Source organism: Nannobrachium achirus (genome assembly GCF_963921795.1).
Source record: "Nannobrachium achirus genome assembly, chromosome: 2".
In the NCBI taxonomy this organism is placed as follows: Eukaryota; Metazoa; Chordata; class Actinopteri; order Myctophiformes; family Myctophidae; genus Nannobrachium; species Nannobrachium achirus.
In genome coordinates this window covers 47,884,614-47,907,925 of record NC_137811.1, presented here as the reverse complement: position 1 = coordinate 47,907,925, position 23,312 = coordinate 47,884,614, and the positions used below count along the sequence as shown (strand labels likewise).

Here is a 23,312-nt window from a genome sequence, read left to right as displayed (position 1 = left end):
ACTGGTGTTTGGAGTAGTGGTTGGTGAGCGGAGCGGACTGCCCTTGACCTTTCGGAATGTGTGTTTGTGTACGTATTCCTCTATGTGTGCGTTTGTTTGTGTGCATGTGTGTGCACGTTTGTGTGTGTGACTTCATGCATATGGCGTGACATGGCATGTGTGCCGGACTGCTGGTGTATACACATGTGCTTGTATGTAAATATACAAGCACATGTGGAAATATGACTAAATATGTGGAAATATGACTAAATATATATACATGTGTGTGTGTGTGTGTGTGTGTGTGTGTGTGTGTGTGTGTGTGTGTGTGTGTGTGTGTGTGTGTGTGTGTGTGTGTGCGCACACACACAGTATATATGTGTACAGTATATGAATGCATGTGTGTTCTGTGTTTTCTTGTAAACTTCCGGGTATGATGATGATGTCACGCGCATACCCTCACCGGCACCTGGCACCAACTGAAAGAACTGATTACAGGGCCATTCACACCATGCATAGCCTCGGAAATCCAGGCTTCTTTTGGTGATAGGAAGAAAAAGAAGCCTGTGCGATCGCGTTATGAATGATCACTGTTGGAGGAAGTGTCGAATTTCCCTAACCAATCAGAGTGCCGAGAGCGTCGCACCGAATGTGTTGACATCATGACGCAGCAGCGTTCTCTGCGCTGAGCAGAGGGGCAGAGGGGGGTGGGGGGAGGAGAACACATGCTATTGGCCAGAGACTCGCGGAGAGATTCGCCGCGCCCACCCATCTGCCAACACAAACTGGTCCGCGTTAGGTTAGAGTGCACCAAGCATGACAAATAAAAACTGTTATAACTCAAATGGATGGCAGCATCCATACAACTATAATGACAACTATAGTTGTGGACATTTGGCTGTTAAATAACAAGTGGACATTTTTGGGAGTATGGAGGTACTGTACTGAGCTAATTCAATTGCCATCCATTCCAGCCAATAGTTTTTGAGATATTTAGTTTGGACCATAGAGGTGGATCGGACAGATGGATCAACATCACCAGCCTTAGAGCTCACAGCTGAAAATATTATTATTATATTAATGAATCACACAAAATGTTTAATATTGATGCAATAGTGTGATTACACTATAATGGAACTGACACTGAGGGCTATCAGAAATGGTCATCCTTTACGATTTTGTTGTGTGCGGAACATTAACATGTTTAACCCCCCAAATCGGTCTAGCAAATAATGATCCAACCATGAATGCGTTTGATACAAAGAGCTTGGCATTGAGATCACTAGAACCGCTAAATGAGCTTGCTTGTAATGAGGTGCTGTGTGTGTGTGTGTGTGTGTGTGTGTGTGTGTGTGTGTGTGTGTGTGTGTGTGTGTGTGTGTGTGTGTGTGTGTGTGTGTGTGTGTGTGTGTGTGTGTGGTGTGTGTGTCTTATTGTAACAATCCATGTGTGTGGCCTGGCTAGCAGGGGCGTCACAAGGGGGGGGAGAGTGGGACTGAGTTACTAGGGCCCAAGGTGGAGGGGCCTTAACTATTTTATACTTTAGCTATTATAAAATAGCAGATATACAGTACAAGCTCACAGCGTGCGAGCGCTGCAAGCTTGTAGATCTGCTATTTTTGAAAAGTCGTGAAAATGTGAGCAAATCTTTGAATATATGTATTTTTTAAGCGAACTTTCAACTCAAATTTTGCTTCTGGGGGGTCCCTGGAACTACATATTTTGAGATGGGGGTTTGTGGCCAAATACATTTTGGGGGTCCTTCACATGAAAAAGTTTGAGCACCACTGACATGGATTTGTCAGGATTTAGAAGACATTTATAGAATCAGACTTGCACAAAATAATGTTCACGATTTTTTTCAAAAATAGCAGATCTACAAGCTATGAGCTTGTATATCTTCAATAGTTAAAGCACAAAATAATGCGTAATATTGCGTTCCCAGTCTAAATGGGTTAAACCCCCTCCCCCTATGAAGAACATTCATGGGGGGCCCGCAGTGAACGCTTGGACCCAGGGCCCAGAATTTGGTGTGACACCCCTGCTGGCTGGTACAGGGCAGTGGCTCTTCATTTACACATTATTCACAGACACACAGTTAACAACACAAACTAAAACAAATGAACATCAAGCTAAAACTTCCAGGCAGTCCCTCATTAGGAGCTACAGAGTGGTGGATACGGCTGCTGTATTAGCACTGGATGTGGTGGGAAAAAGCACTCACACATTTTACTTGAGGAAAAGTATCAATACTGTCTGCAATATAGAAATAGTCTCTCTTACAGGTAAAAGTCTGACAATCCAAAATGTACTTGAGTAAAAGTATGAAAGTGTTGGCATCAAAATGTCCTAAAAGCATCAAAAGTAAAAGTACAAAATGTTTGAATATAGCAGATCTACAAGCTCACAACGTGTTGCGTTGTAGATCAGCTATTTTCAAATAGCCACGGTATAAAATAGGGCTAAAGTGCTTTATGTACAGTATGTTTTATAACATTATAATTTATACCTACAAAGTAACTAAAGTTTTCAAATAACTGTAGTGGAGTAAAAGTACAATATTGTTAGTGGAGTAGAAGTAAAGGTACTGGTAATTGGAAATAATCGAGTAAATGACAAATTCCTCAAAAAAGTACATTACTTACCTAAGTAAATGTACTTAGTTACTTTACACCACTATCAAGGACCTGGAGCTAGAGTTGAGTAAGAAGTCCTTCGCTAACTTCATGAAGACATGAAGTTAGCCAAATACTTGCATACTGTAGTACGGAACATCCTCAGCATTTGAAAGATTTGTCATTTTATTGTCTCCAACGTGCAGAGAAATTCTTTTGTCCCCTGCCCGTCTGTCCATCCGTATGTCTGTCTGTTCGTCTGTGTACAGCTAATCTCTGGCACAGTTGGCCCAATCGATCGGTGTGAAACTGTGCTCACACACTCCCAGGAGGCCAGAGCTGAACATCCGCCCCAAAAACAACTATTCAGTTTCAGGGTTTAATTTGTCTTTAAATACCCAGTAAGTTCAGGTTAAACTCAAACTCTGTGTGTCATGGAACATGGGAAAAAGCTCAGACGTATTAAAATACCTTGAAAACCCAGATTCTGATCACTAACATGGGACTCTGTGTACACAATGAAATGCTAAGTACACTCAGAGTGTACAACAAGGGTCCTTTTTTCCATTCGTACACTCTCCTAGTTAAGTGAACACTCAGGATTTTATTGTGTACTGTACCAACTCCAGAGGGACACCAAACACACGCACCTATATTTTAATCACACCCTGACAATTATCAAAGTCATTCCAGTGAAGGGATTAGTCCCCCCTAGAGCTCTTTGATTTGACTCCTTCCACATGAACAGTGCACTGAAACCTAACCATCTCTGACCTTAACAGTGCAATTATCCAAGCGGCATCCACGCACTAGAAAGGGGGACTTTGGGGTAGTGCCGGCTGTACCCAGCGGTGAGGTGACCACATCTGGATTAATTAATGTGATTTTATTTTTTACTCAAGCTTGCATGAAAGGAGAATGTTAGCCAGTGGACTTCAAACGCAGGAGCTTCAGCAAACGACAGACCTTTATAGCGCAACTGCTATTGATGCTGGGAACAAACGGTAAGCTAAAGATGTTATGGTATTTGACTTTTTGCTTTTAAGGGATAGTATATCCTGATTTTTGCCATTGCAGTTATTCCACTACAGTCAACGGCAACACACCAGCCTACTACTGGTTTTCTGTAGTTGCAGTGGAATGAAGGTGTTTGCTCAGTCATTCGACTGTGGAGGTTAACAGGGTGACGTGTGCTTACATTGCCAGGGTCCAGCTTTAACATCCCTGGGTGATAAACCCCATAGAGAAGCCAAAGGCTGGGCCTGGGATCATCAGCAGTCCAAGCTATTTAAAGTAAAGCCTAATTAAAGCACTAGCTAACTATTTCACCGAACAGATCTCCTCCTTTACATAGTGGACTGGTGGTGCTGAATCAGTTGCTGCCTGGTGCTGGTCAGCTCAGTTGACCCTAGGCAAGGGTGTAGAGTGCAAAGAGAATGATGTAGCGCTTCAAAGAAACAAGGTAAACAAACATCTAACCTAGCATCTATCTAAACCGATTATATACAAAATGACTCAGATGCTTTCCTGGATTTAATGGGTTAAAGAACATATACCTATTGAATATAATATACTCAACAGACTTTGGTCATATTGGTTCAGTTCAAACGTGTTAACATTATAAACGTACACAATGATTCTTTTTGTGCATAGTACCAAATTTAAACTTAAAAAAGTATAGTCCATTATTAGTCATCTGCACTCCAAAATCCACAGTATTAACAGACTTGCAGTCTTCATTTAGCTCACAAATTCGTAAGAGTTCATGGACACATTAAATAATGTGTTATAAAGTAAGCTTAGTTCCATTGCTGAAGCATTTAAAAAAATGCTGCAATAAAAAGACAGCTCGAGTGTGAAATGGAAATATTAAACTTTTAACCTCACATACTGTATGTATAAATGAGGGTCTTGTGAGCTACATTGTGGGCTACACTGTCAAATGTGTGATTTCTTTCAGCCTGACTGACTGTTGTGTCTGAGTGTCTGCCTGTTTGTCCACTACCTTCTGTAGCTGTGATCTACCAACCTGTCTATGAAACTGCTTGGTGTGCCTGAGTGACAGTCTACTCTACCTGTTTGCTTTAACAAATCTATTTATCTAGTGGCCAGACTTGTCTCTGTGTATGTCTGCATCATTCTCTACTGATCTCTATGTCCTCATGTGCACCATTGATTTGTGGAGTTTGTACAATTGGTTATAAATTCCCCATCTTCTACATTCTAAACAAAGTGTTATTTTAAGTTATCCAGATAGTGGGAAACAAGTTAGTCTCGTCACATCAAAAAGTAGTGAAAATCAGGCTGTAATACACTTAATGTGGATACGGTTATAATTGTACATAACAAAACAGCATTTTTATGTTCAGCTTCATGCCATGCTGAATATTATGAAATGAAAACAACAACAAATTTAGATTGTTATACTGTAGATGAGTTAAGTTTCCGCTTGTGGCCCCTAGGGGCTACATTGCACCTTACGCCCAACAGGATCAAAGTGGCTTGAACCAATGTTGCCATCCTTCGAGCACAGTGCTTAGTAGTTAGGGGAAAAAAATGTTGGCTGGGCCCCTTAAAAAATGACATTTTGGCTTTAGGCGGATGCTAGAGCAAAGATCATGGGGTCAGCAAAAATGTTAAATTCCTGATTAGGCTTCATCCCCTCTGCCATGATGCAGGGTTTCCTGCAGCACTTTACAGGCCAGGCGCCCCGCCCGGCCAGAAAACCCCCCCGCCCCCCCAAGGGTATTAAAAAAAAAAAAAAAAAAAAAAATTAATATTTTTTTTTTCAAAAACAATTTTTGGCCCTCCAACAATGTACTAGGCATGATCGCGATCGCGAAATTGCATGTTTAACCCCCATACCAACCCTATCTTTCAAACATGGCAGCCATGTGAAGTTACTTGTGCCTCACTGGCAGGAGAGCAGAGCAGCGCATGCAGCTGCTTAATTGACGGTCGTTAACATCTTTTGAAGTTCTCTGAGAGGCGAGCCTAGCCTAGGTCAACTTGACAGTGACACAGCTGCACAGCGAGTCGTAGATTGCGTCGAGAGAGAGAGAGAGGAGAGGAGAGAGAGAGAGAGAGAGAGAGAGAGAGAGAGAGAGAGAGAGAGAGAGAGAGAGCTCTTCTCATTTACTCACAACGACACAAGTAAAGTACAAATACCTGAAAATCTCCTTTGTACAGTATAAGTACAGTAGGCTACTTAAGTAAATCTACTTAGTTACTTTACACCAATGTTGTTGTTTTTTTACTGTGCTGTAGACTTCTATTTATATGGCACGAGTGCTGGTTGATTAACCTGGGGGAAAAAAACAAGTTACACTGTCCTGTGAAAAACGTAGTTATTCAATGTTGAATAAATGTGGATGATAGCATGTAGTTGTGTTTTCCGTCATCATGGGCACATTCATGTGTTTTTTATAGGGCAAAAATAAGAATTAATATTAAAAATTAAATGAATTAATTACTCGAATTCATTAATTAATTATCAAAAAATTTCGGCGCACGCGCTTTGCGCGTGCGCCATGAGATCCCCCCCCTGGTCAAGACTTTTTCCTGCAGGAAACCCTGTGATGGTGTGTAATGGAACTACTGTACTACACATGGAACTACTGTAAGCTGTTTTCTATTGTACTGTAGTGAATACTAACTGTAGTTTCTTGAAAAACACACCCAGTCCAGTGCACACAGTGCTAGGTGGGTAGAAATGAATAGCAGGCTGATCTACCTCCTAGCTGGAGTTACTGACAACCACTGATAGCTTGGGATCAGGTCTCTCCCAGTCTGATACAAAAATAGCACAACTCAGGGTTGCAACAAGCAGGGTTGCGTCCACTTCATCATCAATGTGGAGCATTCAATCAAAGCATAATGAAAGGGGCAGAAGAAGGCCATATCTAACCTACCATGCCACATTTAAATGAATCCTGGAATGAATTCTGGTGCTGCTACCGCACAGATCCAAATGAATAGCCACACACAAAACTAGAAAAGTGTGCTCCTTAGAACACAGGTCTCTGCCATGATGGGTTGCGTTTGTCACAAGATAATGTATAGTTTGTATACCAATTTGCATGAGGTTTGGACAAAATCTCTAGGAGTAGTGAGCAAAAACGTTTAGCCAAAAAGTGCCTCAAGTTGGCACTATAAAAGGCCGATCATCTCCGGCATGGTGGAGACAACTAGGAAAGTGCGCTAACTAGGAAAGTGCGCTCCTCTGAGCACAGGTCTCCGCCAGGCTGGGTTGCCTACCCATGCAGGGCCCGGAAAATTTGGAAGCCAGCCATAGCCAATCAGAATGGAAACTGAAAAGTCAGACCAATATGACTTGATCACAGTACGATTCCTCAATTCCTGTCACCCTTGATCCCATTCTGACCTTCAAATGCTTAACTGGAGATCCTCAATGAATCCAATAAATCCAACAGATGAAGACTGTGTTTCATATTGGTCAGCTACAAGGTCGCAGCATCACCCATCATTCCTCTACTAGGCTGCCAATAAATAAAGCAGTTGCATGGCTGGCTGGATAAGGACACAAATCTCCTGTTCTACGTTACACATTAAGTCTGGGCAATATGACTTCAATTCAACATCACGATTACCGGTATTTAATTTTTGCCTTGATTATGATTAATGAAGGATTGATGCAACGCGATGTGAGCTTGTAGAATAGCTAGTATTATAGCTAGTATAGTACACCAACGTTACATCTAAGTATAATACTAGGTCAAGTGGTTAATCTTTTTTTTTTTTGTGTCGATTTGTTGATATATAAGAATTGCCCAGCGCTAGCGATGGGACGATATTGGGAGCGATATTATCGTTTATCGTGATAAAAAAACACTCATGATAATCGTATCGTGGACATTTAATTTATCGTGATATCGTCCTCCGTCATGCACTGGGGTCAGTTCACCTTTTATTTGCCGAGCTGCATTATCCGTTACCACTTAAACCCTCTATAATTGGTAAAAGGTACTTATAATATACATACTTGATACAGTCTTTTTTTCACTCTATCAAAAGTCTTTGCCCAAAAAATAGCCGATCTACGAGCTTGTAGATCTATTTTTTTGCAAATGTTCCGCCCCAGGATAATGGATTTTGATTATTGCGATAAATATCATAAATCGTGATTTCTTTTGTCACAATCATCGCGATATGATATTTTCATATAGTCCCATCCCTACCCAGCGCTATCACTCATTTTAGTTGATTGGAGTGGACTGGACACAGCTTTAACGTGGAGCCGTTCAGCTCGGCTCAGTCCTCTGTGGAATGCAGAGTGCACATTCTTTCCGTATAGGGTACCGGGTGGAGAAAAAAAAAAGAAAAAGAAAAACCTTGTGCAATACAGCAACCCCCAACCCCCAGGAATGGCATGCATTGATTTGTAGTCCAGTCAGGGAAAAGAAGAAGGGTGGTGCTGAGAGAAAGTGAGGAACACATGGTTGTGTGTGTGTGTGTGTGTGTGTGTGTGTGTGTGTGTGTGTGTGTGTGTGTGTGTGTGTGTGTGTGTGTGTGTGTGTGTGTGTGTGTGTGTGTGTGTGTGTGTGTGTGTGTGTGTGTGTGTGTGTGTGTGTGTGTGTGTGCATCTGTGTAAACTGGCAACCAGTAAGCCAGGGAGAGCGGAAGGGGTGTAAGCATTCATACAACGATTAGCTTCTCAGAGAACTTAGTTGAATACCCCTGCACTACACACAACCGCACACACATACATATGCACTCATAGACAGTGTGAATTCATGCACACTAGAGGACTGGTGCTACACACCAGTGGTAAGCTTCCTCCTTCAGCATCAGAAGGTCAGAAGAGTCCCTTTCTTTCTTGGTGCAGAGGTCAGGTAGAGCGTTTTATCTGCGAATGCCCGCCACTCGGCCCGCGAGCGAGCTTGACACCACTTATCTTCAAATGAAAGTGTCAAAGGCCTAAGGGTAAGTCTGCTGCTGTCGCCTGGGAGCACTGAGTGTGCGTGTAATGTGTGGGTGTGTGCGTCTGTCTGTGCATGCATGCTTGCCTGTGTATGCGTGTTTGACTGATGATCTACAACCGTGGTTCCCAAACTAGGGGTCGGGACTCCCAGGGGGGGGGGGGCAAATTATTTTGGGAGTTCCCCAGATGATTAGCTTAATGTGCAACATTGTTTTCTCACTCAACAGTAGACAAACCAACACACAACATGTATATCAGTGTACAGACCAGATATCTGCACATTTCTAAATTTACAATTTTGAGGCCAAATTGTCACATATTATAGTGAAAAAAGCCAATCTACAAGCTCACAATACCTTGCAAGTGTGTAGTTCGGCTATTTTCACAATATTTCTCTGTGGAACCGAGTCAAACTTAAGCCTACAATTCTTGCATTTCACTGCTCGTCAGAGTGGGGGGGTCCCCAGTTCAAATATGATTAATTGGGGGGGGGGGGGGGGGGATCTACAATACGCCTAAACTTGCCTGCTCTAAGATGGGAGCCACTGGAAAGCTTGGAAGACAAACTGGCAGGAGAACAAACTAGTCTTTCCACACTGTCAGTGAAGAAAAAGAGAAGACAACTAGGGCAGGCTTTTATGGAGCTTCAGTCTGTAACTAAAAGCGTTTCCATGCATTTACCCATAGCTATATATTGCAGAGCTTTCAACACTCATTCCTCATCATTCCTTACAAAGCTAATCTTTTTAAGGCAGCACCATACCAAGAATAGCATTGGTAGTATTATTAGTACTTGTATTAGCAACCCTCAGGGATCCTCAAGGAACTATAAACAATTGATTACAAATGTACAGGCCTGTAACTCATAGTGTACAAATAGAACCAAATGGGCCAGAGGTACAATTAACAAGGAAGATAGATTTGGGCCCCAGAGATAAAAATGGGAGTCCATGACGTAATGCATATCAAACTGGGGGTCCTAAATGAAAAAGGGTGAGCATCACCCACTCACTGCTCTAAAGCAGCCACAATATCACTATAATAACCCTAGCTAGAATTACACAAGGAGGATGCCACAGGATTAGATGACTCATGATACATCAGCCCACATAGTGTCAACCTCTCCCCCTCCTCTAGGCTACCAACAGATTGACATCTTATCAGATTGTCATCTCACCAGTTCAAATCCCTAGAATCCTAGATTGATCTATTAGTGTGTGTAGTAAGCGAGAATAGTTGAGAAGCTGTCAAGCTGAGTGGTTAACTACAGAATGATATACAATATGGTCCCCACTTGTTTGAGGTATTCTTTGTCACAGTATATGTGCATTTAGCACATCCTAATCCCAACCACCAGTCTTGTCCACACCAATGATACGCAACGCTACGAGTTGCAACTTGCACCCAGTTGCAGCGGTCTGAATTGACCCGTTGCACTGGTCAGTGCAGCTTATAGGATTCTGTTGCCCATGGTCGCAAGAGGTTGCAGTTGCAACTTGTTACAATGCAAACCATTGGTGTGGACTGGAGTCTATGGACTTCTTCAGTTTGTACTGTAAATGAGAGAAGAAGGTTTAGGAGCAGTGACCAAGTGCCATTAATACAGCATCCAGAGAGCTATGGGGTTAAGTGTCCTCGTCTAGTCTCTACCCTTTTCAGCTATGGCCTCCCGTGGGATTCTAGATATACTGTCATTACAGTATATCTAGAAAATCCTTCTATGCTTGTACAACTCAAACATATGAATATGAAGCAGTGTTGATGAAAGAAAATACAAGAATATTCAGCATTTTGTTGAGTCCACCCACCAAATTCAGAGGGGAGTTAGTTTAGGAGGGATTTTATTATTATGTGACGTACACAACACATCCAAGTATGTGTTTCAGACAAAAGGCCGGGGCAGTACAATAAATACTGTGTATCCTCGCCCCCAAACATGAGCTGAGAAGATAGATTTGAGCAGTCGTGGAAAAGTACTACCAGTAAGACTCCCTGTACAGGATATAAGTGACCGTCAGGTCGCATACACAAACTTTAGAAGGCAATTGACTTTTTGTCAGCCTTCTGATTGGTCCCTGACTAGCCAACCAGAAAAAGCATTCTCTTTTGCTACCGGGGGAGGAGTTATGCAGTGGGACAAAGTCCACATTCTTCCATTAATATTAATGGCGAGAGTATAGTTTTAAATTGATTTTTATTTTATTTTTTGCTTTGTCATGATAAATAGGAACATTTTGGAACAAAATGGAGTGAATACACAGTGAATATTTGTTGAAATGATAAAAGAAATCGCTATATGGATTACTAGTCTTGCATATGTCTCCTGCTAGACACTACATTGTGCGGTGATGGGCGGTACGGCCACGATGCGGTACGGCCACGATGCGGTACGGCGCAGCGCGGTCATAGCGATTTCGATGAGTATAATGAATAAGCTTCACCAAACTAGTTCACATGAACGATATCGATGTAACTAAGATATTCGATTGGGTACATATACTTTTGGAAAATTAAACAAATTAAATACAATAAAGAATTATTACAAATAAATGAAAAAGGTTATCAAAAAAACACGGCCTGCTCATGTATTAGGAGGATAGTATGAGTCACCAGAAATAATAATGGGTGTTTTTAATGAATCTATCATTGTTAAAATGGAGTTTGATATAATATCTAAATATTGAATCAAGCAAATTAGAAAACTGTTCAGGGTGTTCATAAAAGCCTGATTAAACGATAAAATAACCAAACGTTAATTGTCATGTAAAATGTCATAATGGTGACAACCCTACTGCAGACTGTAGCCCAACACCAGAGCAACTCCTCCTCCTCCTCCTCCAACCCTGGATCGCCCTCCCCTCCCCTCGGCCCACAGCGCTCCACTGCGGAACATAAACGGCGTCTTAATTCGAGACATGGCACGGGTCCAACTTGGCGCCTGGGGACCTGTCAAGAACCCAACCAAGTGAATGCGGTGACCGGCGTGGCACACACTCTCGTGCGAGGCCGGGTCACTTGTTGTACTGTACATGTTTGAAGCAGCCAGATTGCATTAAGTAAAAGCATTTGGTGCACAGTGGGAGTTGTCAAAACGTCCTGTACGGAGGCGACCTATGGAACCATGTGATGATGTATGGCAGGGGTTGGGGGTGAACAGCTATGATGTCGGTTACTCTAACTGGACTGTACCGCTGTACAGCTCGGGTCTAGCGCTTTGCCTCCCCCTCCCCTCCCACCACAGAGTTCTACACGCAATCAATTCCAATGTATCTATTTTTAAACCTGTGACTGGCAACTCAACTTGAGCTTGACATTGAAAGGAGTCCAGCTTTACCCAGATTAAAAAGGGGCCTAAACTGAAGACCTAATCCTGGACAGAATTAATTAAGAATGTGTTCCTCGGACAGGTCACTGAATAGCATATAGTGCTCTAATACTTTCACACTTTGACAGTGAATCTAGGCATTGTTATATTGGTACAAGACCACCATATATAAGCAAGTTGCTCAGTGTGTTCAGGTTCCGGTACTGAGCACTGGCCAGGGTTACTGCATTGGTGAAATAGGCTCTCTCTCCCTCCCTCCCACGCTCTCTCTCCCAACCTCCCTGCGTTAGCAATGTTAGTAACGCAACCCCTTGAAACCAAGCCCCCAGCCATTCCAGTATCAGCTTTTCAGCTTTAAAATTTGGGCTGAGTAAGTGAGCATGCTACCGTATGTGCAAAGCATATGTATGTGCGTGTGTGTGTGTGTGTGTGTGTGTGTGTGTGTGTGTGTGTGTGTGTGTGTGTGTGTGTGTGTGTGTGTGTGTGTGTGTGTGTGTGTGTGTGTGTGTGTGTGTGGATGCATGCATGCATTGTAGAGGATATGGCAATATTTTCTAGAGAGGGGGAGAGAGATTGGGGGGGAATAAACAGAGCATCTCTGTCCTCCTCTGTTTGAATCAGCAGATCAGATGGCGGTCACTCACTCCTCACTAGATGCTGCTTGTTGCACATGTTGATTATTCTTTAATTGGCAGCTTTCATTATTTGGGAGCAGCAGCGTAAAGTGGGGCTGTAAGAGAGGGCCTGATGTCATGCCGGGGGAGGCTGAATAGCAGCAGTCTATGAGAGAAAGGCCTTGTGGAGACATGGACAGTTCCTAATTGGATGAGGATTACATTGGGCTGCTTGAGAGGACTGGTCTTATGCAATAGGAGAGATGAATGGAGAAGGCTTGGGAGCCCGGCCTGGTGCCTGTGCACAAGCTGGCTGCTATGGTGGCCCAGACTGGCTCTATGAAAAGGACTTGTCGTCTTCAGTCCAGCATCTTAGGACACCATCTCTTATAGTGCAGGCGTTTCGGGCAGTATTTTGATGGAATCGTGCACTTTATGAAAGAAGCATGAAATTTGGCACACAGTTAGAACATGCCATATGGAACATTTTTGGCTATAGGGGCATCGCAGATTTGTCTTGGGAAACTTGTGGGAGCCAATCAAAGTTGGGCTCTCATAGACTTTACTATAGAGTAAAATAATACAAAAAATAAATATGCTTTAAGTAGCATGTGAGGGGTCAAACTAGGTGTTTTTCGGGATTCTGAATCCAATGCAAACATTTATTTTGCAGGAAAACCATTCCTTGGGCTAAAAACGGACCCCATATAAGTGATAAAAGTATGGTTTAGTGATGAGTCATCACTTTTCAACAGTTTTGTGGTGGCCGTTTCTCGGAAAGGAATGTTTTTCGTGCAAAACAAATGCTTGCATTGGATTCAGAATCCCGAAAAACACCTAGTTTGACCCCTCACATGCTACTTAAAGCATATTTATTTTTTGTATTATTTTACTCTATAGTAAAGTCTATGAGAGCCCAACTTTGATTGGCTCCCACAAGTTTCCCAAGACAAATCTGCGATGCCCCTATAGCCAAAAATGTTCCATATGGCATGTTCTAACTGTGTGCCAAATTTCATGCTTCTTTCATAAAGTGCACGATTTTTGCCTGAAACACTCCCACTATTATGACACCCAGCACATTAAAATCCTCACTGTTAATTTAACATTATGGTGGGCACTGATAACACCATGAATTGTGCATCACTTTCATCTCTGTTATATCCTCAGTTGTATGGTCCAATTCACAAAAGATATTGCAAACTCCTGATTTCCCCACACACTTGTCTGTATTCTTGCCACTGCTAACCCCCTAATACTCGGTATTTGGACTGGTTTGACCTAGGAATGGCATTAAAAACTCATGCCTTCTCCCATAAACATGGCATTGCCTGCCACTTCTTTGCATCTGCCAGTGAGGAGCCTCACCGGAAGGGTGTAAAGCGAACACCCTATTCCTCACAGTTCAACATGCCTCCTGAAAGACGAGAGCTTCACCAAACTGTAGGAGTCACTAGTGCAGTAACAAAGATAGCCCTCCCCGCCTATATCTTCCCTCCCGTGAACATGGCCGATTGTTCTCGGACACTCGTCCAAGCTAGAGGCACAATGAGGATTCAAACCCCTAGTTTAGTCCTAGACCTGAAATCAGTAGCCTAAAAACCCATCATTTTTTCACTGTTGGGAGTGGGACCACCAGTGTAAGCTGGCAAGCACAAAGTTGTATCTCCCCATCAGCCACCACTCGGGGACTGCCCATAAGTCCCAAGGTTCATTAGTCCGAATTTAGTTAGGGTTACTGAGGTTAAGGTTAGGGTTAGGGTTAGAGTTAGGCATAGTATTCTTAACAAATTCAGACTAATGAACCTTTGGACTAATGAACCTTCGGACCAATGCCATGGCACCCCAGCACTCAGACATAAAAATTGAGTTTCACACCCCAGTACTAGATGGTCAAAAACTACTGTAAGCACTTACGAGCATGCCGGTCATGATGACACTTTGACCTGGCTACAATTACTGCTGCTGCCTTGATCACTGGAAGGTCTGTGCATGACACCCATTATAAATCAGAGATCCCCAAATCTAAAAGAAAACAATAATCTCAAAAAGGAACAAAGAGCTATGGGGTATCAGGTGAGGGCTATCACGAAACATAAACTCAAACACCTCAAAATCTACAGAAGAAATTAAAGAAGCATCTTGAATTACAGCTTAACACATCAAAATCCTGGCAGAGGCCCGTAGGCTGAAGTGTAACTAAAGTGTCAATCCAACCGACAGAGATTGGCAACTTATACTGCCAATAATTAGAATGGGACTACATTGGCTATTTTTACCTGCATATCCATTATTGAATCACCTCTGCTATTATGAAGGTCAGATAGACAGAAAGCTCAAAAATAAAGCAAAACACTGACTACAGTTCAAAACAAAATTCTATCAGTTTGGTCTCATTGATGCTTCCAGCACCGTAGCAAAGATTTAGCTGGAAAGATTATCGGAAACGGTCGCAGGGGACACCAAAACGGGCCGTAGCACCGGATACCTTGAAGGGTTAATCCCGCACTGTCCTTACTGTAATATTTACAACTATGTGTAGCAGTTATCCCTTATTCCCTATTAGACTTTACAAGTGGTAAAACTACACACAACAGGGGGTTAACACTGTACAAAACTAAAAAAATTAGGTAAAAAAACATAACAGTCATTGAATTTTCTCTCTTGCTCTTAGGAATGTTAACAAACTTCCCTGCCTTAAAAAAAACATTAACAAAGACTTAGCTTAAGACCCTATTCTTAAGTATGAAAGTACACTACGCTTAAGCCCTAATCACATCTAAGTCTGGAAATAATACTTAAAAACCAGAGGGTAGAAAATGTAATTATGTACGAGCGAATACATGCATTCAGCCATTCAAGGCCAAAAGTGCCTTTTTCAGAGCGTGAAAGGGAGAATCAGAACAAGTTTTCGGAAATACAAGAGCAGAAAAGAGCCTCTGTTGTTCTCAAGTTTCTCACTGGGAAATATTTCTGTGAAAAAGCCTTCGTCTCATTGGTACAGTATATCTACCAAAGCCAACTAACCACGGTTTGTTTTGATTTGACATTGTAGATTCCAGTTGGTGTGTGTGTGTGTGTGTGTGTGTGTGTGTGTGTGTGTGTAATAGATAAGACAAAGTAGAGTGAGAAACAGACAAACAGGAAGAAAAAAAAACACAGAGAAAACATAAATGAGAGAACTAGATATACGCATAAAGAATGCTGCACATACTGTATGTGGTGAGGAGAGATGATAGTTTCTGGCATGTCACCGTATATCCACACACACCACATTCCCTGTACCCACCCACCCCAGCGAACGGCTCCCTGCAATGCTAAGGTGTTCAGTTACCTGTATTATAAAGGCAACATTCTTGCTTCTCACACAGCCTTGGGTTTCAGCCACATTTGGACCCACTCCAGACATTGAGAAACTCGATCCACTGTACACTGTGGTGGTTAGGCAAACAAGCATTGCATCACCTTGGGTCACAAGTGGAAGGCGGTGAGAGTCGGGTTCGTACAAGTCTGTATTTACAGTATGAAGGAGGGGAAAATATAATGATACCGTGAAGCTTTTCCTCTGGCAAGTAGTTAAGCACTCATTATGGACTGCTAGCAAAACCAAGATTTGATTACTCAGCTGTAGATGAGCAACTTGACACATAAAACATTAATTGAGGTGTAATGTCACTATAATAAGTGGTCAAATTAGTCAGTAGAATTGTTAACGTGTTGTTAAGTGTAATTACAAACCAAAAATCAAACCCTGCTGTTTGTTTTAGAGCATTGTTTTAGGAAACATACATATGAAAACTGAACCCAATCATAAAATCTGTACAAAACAAAACAGAAAAAGAAATATGACAAATCTTGATGAGAGTCCATTAACTCACTTACTGCCAATTTAAAATGCCCCTCGAGTGGCACTAGTGCCAGAAGCCTCCATAGACTCCCATGTAATTTATAGTGCACAGATCATGCACGCCCATGCACAGATCATGCACCATGTTTGTGCAGGCTGTTCACAGCTTTCAAACAAAAAAAAAAGATTGGAAATCCGTTCAGGCATTCATGATTTATCAGCCATAATGTTTTCTTCAGATGTAAACAAAAATGGCTGCCATGTTTGAAAGATGGGGTTGTATGGGGGGTGGAACATGCAAAATCGCGATTGAAATCATGTTTACTAGATTTAATTGGGTCAAAAAAAAAAAAAAAAAAAAAAAAAAAAAAAAAATTTCCAAGTAAAAGTCGCCCAAAGTCGCTTGGCAGGGAACTCCATAGTGAGAAAGTTGCTCTAAAAGTCGCCTGGCACTGTATGAGTTAAGCATTTAACCCCCAGCATTCCTTCGCCATCCCTTCGCCAGGTCAAACAACACCGCTTTCACTATTGGAATTGTATTACAGAACGTACACATTTTTAAATTGTTACGTTTTTGTTTCTTCATAGAGCAATATATGATGCGGGTAATTGCAACAACCACCGATCTTGTGAAAAATGAAAACAGGCCACCAAACATTCCAAACTTTTCTGCCAAAGTGATTCTGCCAATAATCATATTCTTTGAGACACACATCTGAGTTTTTAACGGGTTAAACAAGGGAATCACGTGACTTTGATCCCCTTTCCCTATTCGCTCATACTAGGGCATGACGTATGTGTAGGCAGAAGAATACATCTGGTTTTATTTTGCCATCCTACCATTCATAAGGAAAAGGAGGGATGAAGTCTTCTTGAACACCTGACTCACATCATGCGCTAGTGAGCTGAGTGATGAGAAACATGTATTCTTATTTCTCCAATCTGTTTCTGATAAATGGACATGACAAAACCTTTAGACATATATACATACCTACAACAAATAATACCTTATTTATATTCACCTGATTTAAAGTATTGAAGCATCTCTGATGATTGCCTCAGTCCAATCCTTTCGTTTTATTAGTTATCTTTGTCGATTTTATTTGACTGGTTGGCAGTGGCAGCTGTTATTTGAGTAGACTGGGAAGTCTGGGATCAATTCGCTTTGCTTGTTGCTGATCTGGTCTATATAGCGGATACGGAAACGGTGTGTGCGTGTATGACTGGATATAGGCAGGCTTTAGACCCGATCAGAGCATCAGACTGGTTTGTTTTGAACAGAAACAAAAGAAAGCCTGGAGAAGTGTTTATATGCAATCTTTTTTTTCTTTCTTTTTTTCAAGTTGGAGCCATTCTCTTTCATTGAACCCTACAACACAGCTAGATGACATGTAGGTGGGTAGCCAACCTATCCTACAACCAAAACGTTGCTACTGTACTATTCTGAGGTGATTCTTATTACCTCGAATGCCATGTTCCTTTGTTTTCCCTCCAGCGAACTCTGTGACGCAAATTACGTAATCAATAACGTTGGCGTAAAATGGGTCCATATTAGGGGTGGGCGATATGGTGATAATTATCGTTGAGACGATACAATATCTCCACGATATGCCTTTTCAGATATCGTATATATCGTGATACTATGAGGGCGCCTTGTAAAAAATCCTGTTTAATGGTTAATACAGAGATTCATTGCAGAATTCAATTAAACCTGCATTTTGGTCAAAATCAGTAGTTCTCAAACTTTAAAATGTCAAGGTCTCCACTTAACTCTGACAGTATACAAATGAAACCAAATGGACCCATAAGGGTCCATTTGGTTTCATTTGTATACTGTCAGAGTTACATACTTGTACTTGTCAATTTAGACCTCCCAAAAGGAACCCAGAGAGTCTAGGTTTTGTCAAGTAACTTGAAAATTAACCATAAAAACCAACATGAAAAAGAATCGTGATAAAATCGTGTAGCGTGATACAGCTTGGGAAAATATCGTGATATTGTATTTTTCCATATCGCCCACTCCTAGTCCATATTATGTTTTGGTAAGAAATACGTCTCCCCCATGTAATTTTGGAAGTCAATAACAGGAAAACAGTATGGAATATCAAAACCCTGTTTATTGCTCATTGTCAAGTGGCCTGGTACCATGAGGCCGATTTATGTCTTCCTTTGCCTACTGGCAGTGTGGTTTGACACGATCGGTGCAGTGGTTTCCAACATTATCTACGCACACACAGCTACACACAAACACTTACGAAAACATAAGCTCTGCCCCCGGCCTTCCATCCTGGCGAAGGGAATCATGATTGGAGTCGATTAAATGTGCCTAAAATGTATATCATAGCCAAATATGGAACATCTGTGCCTAAGGCCACGCTGATCATTGAACTCTGAAAAACAAAGACCAACTATGTAACACCTAAAACCCTGTTTTTTTTAAATCCCAGTTAACCTTTTTTTTATAATTGGCAAACAAATAAGTAAGTATTACATTTACACCACATTAATATGGGGACATGGAAACTAATATATAATTGACTTTGTAATAGCTTGATGGAGTAAATGGGTACAAGTAGAGACCTGGCACCATGATTAGAGCAACACACACATGGACAAATGCAAAACCCATCATAGTTCTTATTTCTACTATGTTAGAGGCTTGTCTGTATAAAAGAAAGGGGACTTGCCTTGCTATTAGAGACACAGGCAGAGTCAGTTGACTGAAATGAACTGTGCTGCGATCCCCCAGTAGGCTTAGGTTAATGGTGTCATGACATCAGGGAGAGGGTATTAACAGTGTATAGGCCTAGCCTAACCAGTGCTGAATGACTGCTGGCTGACGCAAGGCCCAATGGAATGCTGCCTAGGGCAGGACCACAAGCTCATATACCATCACTACCAGATACAAGGACTAACGTTACTCTGGCACATTATCTTCGGCTGAAAGCTGAAACAACAATCTTACATGTAAAAGGAAAGTTTACCCCCACACACAGAGTAGCACAGGAAAGGAAGATTGTGAAAGATGGGGCTTTAATACTGAAACCCATAAACCCATAATCAAATTAAAATAAAAAAGATTATTAAGCATCACACACAGCAATCAATAACAACCTCAAGAGTGGTTTAGCATGAGCTGCAAACCAATACATCTCAGCACATCTCAAGGATCAAGTCTGTAGCCTAAAGAAGTGAGTCAAGTATAGCTTATAGTAAATACAGTATACCGACTATAGTCATGTGCAATAGTCAGCAGCCTTTTGGCAGCTTGTAGTCTTGCAGGGTTCATGCCCCATCATGCCTGTGCTTACTGAGCATGGACTTGAAATAGCAAGACTGGAGCTGAGGGGGTGAAACCACAGCTAGAATGGAGTGAGGCTGTTGCTGTATGCATGGATGTCAGCACAGATACGGGGGAATAAAGGAGGAAATAATATCCTTGGAAAAACAAAACTGTCAGCACATTTCAAAGACTAGAGTGTGTTTAGTGTCCACATAATCTAACCGTGCTAACATATTTCATAAATAAGTCAAATGGAACACATGGCCCGGCCATAGGATGTGGTCGCTGCATGGACGGCATAGCATGAAGCTTAACTTGTTTACTGTGTGGTGGTGACGGAGCTATATCCACTTTATATAAAACCACAATTAGAGGTTAGAGTATAGCAGTGCATGCATGTGTGCGCTGTGCCATATACGTGTTCCAACCAAGAAGGTTGTGTGGAAACAATACTGCAATGCAGAAACACTCTGGTACAAGTAAAAGTCTGCTAATCAAAGTTTACTTGAGTAAACGTGCCAAGTATTGGCATCACAATATACTTAAAGTACAAAAAGTAAAAGTACTCACATTATGCAGAATGTCTCGTAAGGGTGCCCTCACACCAAAATACCTATGAGAGTGGAATCCGCGTTCCGCCAATGCATTTCAAAGAGATTGAAGCGGTTTCATGCCAGCAGAGGATTTCTGCAAAAAACACTCCCTTATCATTGAAATGCATTGGCGGAACGCGGATTACACTCTCATAGGTATTTTGGTGTGAGGGCACCCTAAACCAGTAAAGGTATTGAAATTTGGAAATACTCCAGTATAAGTAAAAGTAACTCACAATTGCACTTAAGTACAATACTTGAGTAATGTACTTTCCTTTCCACCACTGAAGGTGTTTGACAGTTTGTGCATTACAAAATCCTGAGTTTACCTCTTGGAGAGTGTACAAATGGAACCAAATGGACCCTAGGGTCTCTGAGTTAAACTAACACTTGATGATTTTACCTGTAATGTGGGTGACTTTTAGGTTCCTAATCCTAACTATGCTTGTCTCAATCAAACATTTCTGGTGTTTTAGTGGGAATAGATATGCCATTCAAATGAATCAAACTGAATAGTGTGCAAGTTATTTGATAACAAGTTTCATAGACTTTACATCCTGCCGAGTCACAAAACCCCACACTCCCATAAAATAAACCTATATTCAAAGTCAATAACAGGTTTAACCCATTCAGAACGGGCACACTACATTGTGTATCATTATTTTATGCTTTAACTATTGGAAAAATAGCAGATATACAAGCTCACAGCGCGGCACCGAGTGCCGCGCTGCGAGCTTGTAGATCTGCTATTTTTGAAAAATTGTGAAAATTCGAATTTTGACCCGATTCTACTAGTGTCTTTTGAATCCTTCTAAGGTTTTTTTGAAAAACCTATGTTTCTATGTCAGCAATCTGGCCAGCCATCGTCAAAGAAAAGGTCCTTTTCACTTAACTGGAGCTCAGTTAGTCTGTTCTTGAGAGACTACTATGTCAGTGGTTCTCAAACCTTTTCATGTGAAGGACCCCCAAAGTGATATTTATTTGGCCACGGACCCCCATCTCAAAATATCTAGTTCCAGGGACCACCCACAAGCAAAATTTGAGTTACAAACGTTCACTTTGAAAATACATATACGGTATTCAAAGATTTGCACACATTTTCACAACTTTGTCAAAAATAGCAGATCTACAAGCTCGCAGCGCGGCACTCGGTGCCGCGCTGTGAGCTTGTATATCTGCTATTTTTCAATAGTTAAAGCATTCAATAATTCTAGGCCTAAATTTAAGTCCACTCAGCCCGGGGCTACAGTAAGTCTCAGTTATAGCAGATTAATCTATGCTTGGCTAATAGCCAAAGACCAAATGTAGCCCCAATAAAGCTGTCTTACAATAACTTAGAGAATCATAATGCAGTATTTCACAAACGGAGTCTTGAAAATGTATTGGGAAGCAGCACTTCAAAACACAAAGTGGAGAATTTAAGGTTTCCAGATTAATCATTTTCGACCGTGATGAGACTTTCTGCAGAATCAACAAAATGTTAAAGAGATTGATTTGGAAAAGTGCTAACATTAGGCTACAAGTAGCATAATGCCAAAACATTATCAGGAATCAGGATCATCATCATCATTGTAAAACAATGTATTCCCAGCTACCAGTCCTAGATAGTGTGTGAACTGACAAAAAGACTATATTATATATATATATATATATATATATATATATATATATATATAAAATACAAATTTCAAAGACTTGCAACTACCATGGACTGACTGACTGCTCTATGCAGTACAACTGACTGAGCTTGGAGAATAGGTAGGCTACTATATGCCAATGCCAATGGAATATGCCCCCAGCCCCTCTCTGCATGTCTCTAGTCTTCTCCCTCCCTCCCTCTCTCTCTGTGCATATCTGTATCTTTTCTCCCCCCCTCCTCTCTCTCTCTCTCTCTCTCTCTCTCCCTCTCTCCCCACCCCCAAAGCAAACGCTGGCGAGGGTAAGGCGAGACCCGGTGAAACTCTCAGAATGGGGGGGCAGGCAGCCTGGCTAAAATACTGGGGCTGTGTTTGGCTGCCTGGCTGCTGCTGGAGTGGACACATTATAGTCTAGCAGCAGAGCAGACACGACACTACGCCTTGGTTACGCAATAGTAAACAAGCTACCCCGTATTGCTGGTCTTGCGATCAAAACAATGCCGCACGATAACTGATAAGTTGTGGGTAATTAATTATGACGAGTAGATCTAAAGGTGTGTATAGAAACCATAGTATACAATACTAGTCTGGGACCTCTCGCAGTTTATCAACACGCTCACTAGCCCGAGACAATGAGTGTGTGCAGTGTAACGGAAGCCTTTTACAGTAGTAAGAACACAGTACAATGAGTTACAATAATACACATTAAATGTAACGCTTGGACAATATATGAGGCTACATAACACCAGACCAACTTCTTTGGAAGTTAAATGATTCTCCCACTGACAGACAGAGACAGAGAGAGGGGCACAGAAATGAATCATGCTTGGCCACGGTTACGCGCAGTGCAAAGACACGTGTGTGTGTTTTTCGACACACAAAACAGCGTGTGTGTGTCACCCAAAACGTTCAACTTTTAAAATGTTCGTAAACTTTTCAAACACGTCTCACCTTTAGACTAGACATATTAATAACCTTGAGCCATCATCAACATAAATACACCTACCTTGAAGCCCCTGTTCGGGCCGACTGGAGAACAGACCGAGGCACAGTAAACAGGCGAGGAGCAGGACAGACAGTCAGTGTTGAATGAGGATCGTAGCAGCGGCAGCTCCTCTCGCTCAGCCTACGGTGGTCATTTCAGCACTGATAGTATAGTAGTAGTAGGAGACTGTGAGCTGTGGCAAAGACTGCAGGGCAGGCAGCTCTCATCTCATGTGCCGGGAGGACACGCGCGCGCGTGTGTGTGTGTGTGTGTGTGTGTGTGTGAGAGAGAGAGAGAGAGACCGCCACGCACACGCACACACACACACGCACACACACGCACACGCACACACACACACACACACACACACACACACACACACACACACACACACACACACACACACACACACACACACACACACACACGAACTCCTCCCCTCCCGACTAAACCACGCCCAAAGAGGCTCGCCTCATCTTTGCACACCCCCACC

At 42.0% G+C, this 23,312-nt stretch overlaps 1 protein-coding gene across 3 annotated transcripts in view; it reads right to left on the bottom strand.

Moving 5' to 3' along the window:
* grb10b (growth factor receptor-bound protein 10b) overlaps nucleotides 1-23,009 on the bottom strand; it is a 119,158-nt gene extending 96,149 nt beyond the window's left edge. For all 3 annotated transcript variants that reach the window (XM_080720941.1, XM_080720942.1, XM_080720943.1), the window contains exon 1: nucleotides 22,841-23,009. The gene's annotated coding sequence lies outside the window, so the exon portion shown is untranslated. The remainder of the gene's footprint in view (nucleotides 1-22,840) is intronic.
* Nucleotides 23,010-23,312: the final 303 nt, after the last annotated feature.